Raw genomic sequence first — 8,202 nt, forward strand, 5'->3', positions numbered from 1 at the left:
AAGCAATCAACCAAATGCACTTAGATAGCCAACAATGTTTACTCCATCCAACTTTCCTGTTTATTTCATTTCCTTTACTATTTATTTCATCTTTTATCTTGTAATTAAATTCAATACAGACATATCCTACGACTTTCATTTGTGTTTGAATGTGAGAAATTGGATGATAATAAATCTAGTGAAATAACACTGCTTGATTAAGAGAGTTAGCAACTTTCATGTCTTCCATATTCTGACTAAAAATGACAATGAATGGAAATATTTTTGCTTTATCTTCGAATAGGAAGGGCATGAAGAAGATTAAACAAGAATATTATTTCCCATGAATTCGACACAAGCTAATCTAAAGATAGTTTTCAGTGGTGCAACAATGCTGATAGTAATTGACAATTTCTTACACTGAATGTATCAAAAATGTTAGCATAATATTTTGAAGACATATTTGTGGTGAAACAGAAAAAAAATTACATCACAACCAAATAATTTCTGTTTCGAAGCTTAAACTTCAGAATATCAAAAACAGATACTTTTCAAAATGGAAAGTCAGTTGGCTCATTTTTTGTGCATGTTAAGAAATGCATGATTAAAAGATACGAAGTAACGAAGTCCTAGGGATTAAAGTTAGTGTTTAAAGTACTGCTTTTTTTCTCTCTCTCTGTTTTCAAAACAAATTGAACCTGAACTAGAGGTTTTTTCAGTCACAGAATCCGAAAATGACATCCATTTATTACTATTACGTCAAGATTTTTAAGATACAGGATCCATAAAATTTCATAGTTTTGGGGTTTTTTTTTTTATGTAACAGCTTATGAAAAAGAAGGCATAACATACAAACACACACAGAGTTTGGTTTTTCTGTAAAACCAGAATATTTCTTCTTAATTCTACTGAAAAACTAGTAAAAACCTGAAATTTTTTTACAGACAAATTACGTCATTTTTTTATGCCTAATTTCCCATGAGTTTGCGTTCGGATGATTTACTTGAGCGCTGAACCTCAAGAAAATCACAAGCTATATTCCAGCAATAGTTCCCCATCATATGCAAGACTCATCTTCCTTGTTCCATTGATTTTATGTCCTGGTGGAAACGTTCTCCCTGCTCTTATGCCAAGATTTTTTGGCAATTTATCAAGGTAACCGTGGGGATAGTGCAGCTTTACGCTTATATCTTATCCTAACTTTTGGAGGCTCTCTAGCATGTTGTCGACTATTTCGCCATAACTGACTGCTTTCTTGTTGCCCAGACAGCTATTTACAACAATTACAAATGAATTTGATGTTGCTGCTTCAATGCACTTCATCGAATTTACAAAGTCCCTATCTTCCATCAATTTTCTGATTTCAGGCCCATTAAATATTTCAACTTCTGTTCAAACCGAGGAATATGCTGCAGATATAGTAAAAGCATGATCATCTTACCCAGAGCTTTAACAAACGGCTTCATAGTGCCAAGTTCGATATGGAGTGGATGTATGATGATTTTTTCCGGTTGAACTAAAGGCTCTACAATCACATTAAAAGACCCTGAAACCAATGTTCGCTACGTCCATTCTTTGATCATCCAATGTTTTTTCCTACTTCTGCTGTCCCACATATATAAAATGAACAAGTATTTTACAGGTTAGCAAAGCATTTTTCCCCAAAATAAAGAAAATGGCGAAAATTGTTGGTGTTGAGTATCTTGAAATCTAGACTTGATAGAATACGGATTCCATTTTTGGATTCAGCATATCAAAAATCATTCAAGTAAAAACGTCCTGACAAGAAAATACCTCTAGAATGGTGTTATTGAAATTTGGTAAATTTTTTTAATTACGTTTTATTTGTTTCGAATGGGAGTGAAGCTGCAATTTCACAATATTTGAATAATATTTTAAACACCAGATGCACTATCTGTCTTTTTTTTATAGCTAGTCTTTTTTCAATTAGTTCTAAACTTGATTAAGCCCGCTTTAGTTTTTTTGCGACTTGTTTTGCTTTGGCTTTTGGTGAGGGGGGGTGCTTTTTTTCTTCTTGCATTATTACAGTTTAGTGTTCTCCACCCTCCTGGATTTTATTTCCGCATAACATTTTAAAACGCGCATATTTTTGCATGTTCAAAGGAATTAAACATTGCATTTTCCATTTTTTTGTTGTACTTTTTACATCACGGATTTAGTTGCCCAGGAGTGAAGTGGTTCGCTCAGATTTCAAACCTATTTTTTTAAAGAGATTAATTCTGAGCTTTGTTTTTTTACACAAAAAACACAGCTTACAGTAATCTTTGAACCTCAAGCACAAATTATGAAAAGCCTGCGCGAATTCTAAATTAAGAATATATTATCCGTTTAGTCTGGGGAATCATATTGTCTTAATGCCTTATTATCTGACACGCTCAACGGTTCGATTTCCACTCATGTATTATCTATATTTTTTTAATATTTTTTCTTCCAAAATTTTCGTTGCTTTTGCAACCTTGTCAATAGATATTAACTCTTTCCGTAATTGGAGCTACTTTCTGTTTTTTTGTCTCTTTGGGAGCAGTATACATGTGTACTTGTGTATGCATATATGTATGTGTGTATATGCATATATGTATGTATGCGTGTAGATATATATATATATATATATATAATGTCGAATTGACTAATCTAGAAACGTACGTTCTCAAATAACCTTTGCACTTGATTTTTTAATGTTTTTTCCCCCATACTTTTGTGAGTTAGTTTAGGCAAACACTATCTGAGAGAGATCTTCTTTAAGTATTAGAAATAGCTGAAGAAATTTCTTTAGCTGCTATTTCTAATGAGTTCAGTATGTGGCAAAGTAATTTATTTTACTAAGCCCTTATATATAATATAATATATATATATATATGTTTTTTATTTCATTTGATACATATATCCTCTCACCTCTGCTACTAGCTGGCATATACAGGTGCTTATACTTATCAAGTATTCACCCTGAATTTATTGTACCTACCTCTCTCTCTCTCTCTCTCTCTCTCTCTCTCTCTATATATATATATATATATATATATTATATATATATATATATATATATATATATATATGTATGTATGTATTTATGTATTCTGCATATTCATGTTTGTGTGCGTGTTTGTGTGTTTTATGTGTGTGTGTGTGTGTATTTGTGTGTGCACCTCTGTCTCCTTGAATGTGCCTGTTTGAGAGCGTCTATATGTATGGGTTTGTGTGACTATGTACGTGCGTCTGTTATGTATGAACGTGTGTCTCCAAATGTATCTTTGCGTTTATGCGTGTGTGGAATGCATATACGTACATGGTCATGTATTTCTGTCTCCTTGTGTGTGTGTGTGTGTGTGTGTATTTGCCTACATAATAGCCTACTAACAAATGTACTTATGTATGTATATTCTGTGGGTATTGGGATATCACTACCTTCTACGAGTATTTCCAATATAGTATGTGGGACTTTTCATTTGTGAGGACGTACCCCTGTATTTGTCTTTTAATTTGGTATCTTTTAATCTATTGGAAATGCAGTATATTCAAAGATGATTCAAGTATAACATTCCAGTAATCAGCAGCAGCAGCAGCAGTAGTAGTAGTAGTAGTAGTAGTAGTTGTAGTAGTAGTAGTAGTAGTAGTAGTAGTATGATTATTATCATCATCATCATCATCATCATCATCTATATTCAAATTGCTGCGGCCAACTTTGTCTTTCATTCTTTCGGACTCGGTGAAATAAGTACCAGTGAAACACTGGGGTCGATGTAATAAACTTGTCCCATCCCCCAAAATTTCAAGCCGTGTGCCTCTAGCAGAAAGTAGTAGTAGTAGTAGTAGTAGTAGTAGTAGTAGTAGTAGTATTTCTACTACATCTCAAGGCCTGACATTCTGAAGGGGTGCTGTTCAATTACATAAAATCCTGAACAAGACTGGTACTTATTTCATCGACCCGAAAGGACGAAAGGCAAAGTTGACCTCTGCGGAATTTGAACTCAAAATGTAAAGAGCAGGAAGAAATGCCGTTAAGCATTTTTTCCGACATGCTAACGATTCTCCGATGAAAACATTCAAAAGATTTCAGAAATAATTCATTGGCATGAGTCAAACAATTATCATTGTGGATGTTATCGTCATCGTCGCTTTAGCGTTTGTGGAATGATTGGCTCTATCACAGCTAAACAACATGACATGTTGAATAGATTTGTAATACTGAATATCAACTTATCAAAATATTCTATGCTTAGGGAGCAGAAGTGAAACGTATGCTTCAAAATCTCAGGCAAATCTATAGATTGACAGACTTTTCCAATCTCGACTGGGAGAGGTTTATGAAAAGAAAACCATGGATTTGGAGAGGAATGTGGATTAAATGAATTTATTTTAATTTTGCAAGTTTAAAAGTGCATAATAAATAAAGTATGCAAAGAGAACAAAGGATTAGTTTCGCCTAACTGATTGGATTGCCAGTCTTTGAGAGGCGCCATCTATAATTTATGTTATCGGTTGTTTCAATGAACATTTGGATACAAAAATTATTCTTGAATATTTAATGAAAAACAAGTTTCGAATTGAAATGCATAATAAAATATTAAATGTTCTCTTTCTGTATTGTTGATTTTCTTTATTTCATTGCTTAAAATTCTAGTGAATGATAATCGAAAACTCTACAGATGGTAAATAAAATATTTACAACGTGGAAAAATATTTTTAAAGAATTTTATTGATCAAATATTTAGGGTAGAGGAAACGGAAAGCAGACCACAACATACCTTTATTTATTTTTTCTTTGTTGGTTTTTATATCTGTTCTTTAAAAAACTCATAATATAAAATGAAATATGGATTCATAACTTGACATGTTAAGTTCTTTTTCCTAAGTTAATAGGTATTTGATTAAACTTATTATCTAGTAGTCAGACGTACTAATTTATAACAGAACAAATAATGATAATGATAGATCTCCCAACAAGGTAAATCGGCTTTGGACTCATCGTCTGCATAGAAAAGTAGATAGCAGAATCTCTTGGAATGTCTAATGCTTGCTTTACAATTGAAAGTTCCTATATGCCTAGTTTTGATTCTACATACAATATGAGATTGAACTTCGCCATGTAAATTGTTTTATTATTGAAATGTGAACGTATGATATTCATTATTGCATCTTACATTTTTTATACGTAGGCTTAAATATTCTTTACTTTAGGAAGAGAGTAACATATCTTTCTTAAGAGCGTTAATTGCATAAATGCAGTTAAATTACCTTTAACGAGACTCGAAATTTCATTTCGAACTCGAGTTACTTGATACAAAATTGATTTCTGTTTCACCGTACACGAATTTATTTTATTATATCATAATGAATGATATAATAAAATTTAAGACATCCGTATCTTTTTCAATAATGTTATAGAAATCTAAGATGACATCGCTTTAACAAGGCATAAAAATTAGAGGTCATAACGTCACGAACATCAATTTTACATAGACAAACTTCAAGGTTATCTTACACCTAAATACTTTCTCAATGTACCCACAAACCAAACTAGTCTCTACACTGTATTAGATCGCAATCAAACCACCCAAATAACATCACTAGAAACTTATGTGTATGTATATATATAAATATACAAAGTATGGAGTTTAATTCACAGGTACGCTAGGTAAGTGCTTTACCTTTCATCGTTTCGGGGTCATTAAAATAAGTACCAGTTGCGTGCTGGGGTCGAACTCATCGACTTGCCCTCTCGCCATAAATTTCAGGCCTTGTGTCTATAGTAGAAAGGATATTTATTATTATTTTATTGTCTTTGCACAGCTTCTAACGCTGGAGATGTACTACGGTGTCAGCTGCTCACTACCAGTGAACTAATGTAACACCCCTTATTTTTCGAGCACCACCTGGAGTATTCGATCGGTCCCAAGCATGTACTTCTCAAGATTTTTACTTACTGTTCCCAAGGCTCCGACAATTATTTGTACTACTACTAGGTTTTTTCAGCGACCACAACTGCTTAACCTCCCAAGATAACTTGATATATATCTATCAAATTCTCTTTCTTCCTTATCGCATACCTTGTTGTCGGCTGGGCTTGCTATATCTATGATCCAGCATCGTTTGCTTTCTTTCTCAATTAACACAATGTCTGGTTTCCTATTCTCTGTCTCATGGTCGCACTGAGTCATAAAATCCCATAGGATCTTTGCATTATCATTTTCGATGATGCCTTCGGGTTTATGTTCGTACCACTTTTTTGCTCTGTCAAGTCCACACTTGTTGCAAAATGTCTAATGGACAATCCTTGCTATATTGTCATGACGTTTTTTATATCCTTTCTTGGCTAGTGGCGTATATTGACTGGTAATGTGCCATACAGTTTCATCATTTTGTCCACAAATTCTGCACTTATCATTTTCTGATGTGTTGCCTATTCTGTATTTGATGTAATTGGTTCTTAATGCTTGCTCTTGGGCATCACAGATTAGAGCTTCCGTTTCCGGTTTTAAATCACCTTTAGTTATCCATAATCATCTTTTTTTCTTCAACACCCCTATGGAATTGTCTATGCATTCTCTTCTTTATCCACCTATTTTCAGTTCATTCATTTTCAAGTGCTTATACAAGTGCTTTTTGCAATCTTCCATCCTACACAAGCCTGACCTCCTTACTTCCAACAACAGCGGTTCTGTGGCATTTTTTTTACATACCATGCTATACTGTTTTCTTCTAGTCTAATGCTGAGTTCGCATCCAATCAGTCCTCTTCCCTCTCTTTTTTGGTACATATCGTCTGTCTGTGTCACTTTTTGGATGGAGTATCCCACATCTAGTCAGCAATTTCCTTGTCTTTCTGTCTAAGCTGTCCATGCGATTATCCCTGCTCTATATCTAAGGAGTGAAACCGCCTAGGTATTGATAGCTTCAATCTTATTCCGTCCATTTAATTTCGACTTTAGGATCACTCTCAGTCTACACAAGTATTCCACCTTAAATTTTTCTGTCATTTCTTCTTCCATCAATTTATCTACTCCAAATATCCCCGTCTCTTCTATCTGCTTCTTAACCTCCCTGACGGTATCGCTAGCCCATTCATACATTTGATTTTGCCTCTCTTCAAGACTAACACACCACACTTTTTCAGTCCAAACTCCATTCTGATATCAGCACTGAAAGTATACACCGTATCAACGAGAGAACTGACTTGGGATTCATCTTTACCTTAAAGTTTGAGGTCATCCATGCTTTCCTCCGAATCAGTGTTAGTCGTATCAAGCAGAGTACAAAGATTAGTGGAGACAGGCAGTCCCCTTGGAAGGTACCTCTCCTGATTTCTATTGTCCCTAAACTTCTTCTGTATGCTGTCAGTTCCGTCTTCCCAAGTAATCGCTCAACATTCGATGCAATATCAATAGGTCCATACATTCCATAATCCAAGAATGTGGGACAATATCGTGCGCCTTACGATAGTCGATCCATGACCTGGCTAAGTTATTTTTCTTCCTCTTACAGTCAAGAACGTACCGGTTCACCGTGATCCGTCGAGAGTTTTAGCCATTCTGGAGCATGGGGTTATTGTAGAGGTGAAGTCCACCCCACAACTCAACAGGACTGGAATTCTTATGGAATTCCTGATACTAGTTTCTCCAGAGGAAATAAATCGTGTTCCCGACTTTCTCTGTTTCGGGGAATACGAACAGATGCCCGTTTATACAGAAGGGGAAAAAAACAAAGTGTTTTGTGTATGGGAAAACGAACCACCTCAAAGCCTTTTGTCCCGCAATGGTGAAGGCACGAAGCTCTCCACCGTTACTACCACCTCCTCAACGTGTGAACAAAACTACTACCTCACATCTGCCTACTTTATCCGACTTGGGCCTCACAAAAGCAAAGACTTCATTGACATCGCATCAAGAGGCCTTTGTCAAGGAGAAGAGAAAAACTGAATCTGAAGCAACAGAGACCGGCCAAAATTGAAGGCCCTAAGACATGACAGTTAAAAGTAAAATCTATCACAACACCAATTAAAAAAACAAATCAACACCAACATCAACATCCTCATCACAAGACAACCCATTTTACAAACACATTCATAGCCACAAAAATCACGAAAACAAAAAGAAACATCCGTAAAACAAAATGGCTAACAGTCATACTCTCGGGAACGTACTTCCTTCATCAACTCCACCGTTGCTCAGAAGAACACCATTGAATTGATTGAAGAAGTAAGTAATTA

This window comes from Octopus sinensis, linkage group LG3 (assembly GCF_006345805.1).
Source record: "Octopus sinensis linkage group LG3, ASM634580v1, whole genome shotgun sequence".
NCBI classification, from domain to species: domain Eukaryota; kingdom Metazoa; phylum Mollusca; class Cephalopoda; order Octopoda; family Octopodidae; genus Octopus; species Octopus sinensis.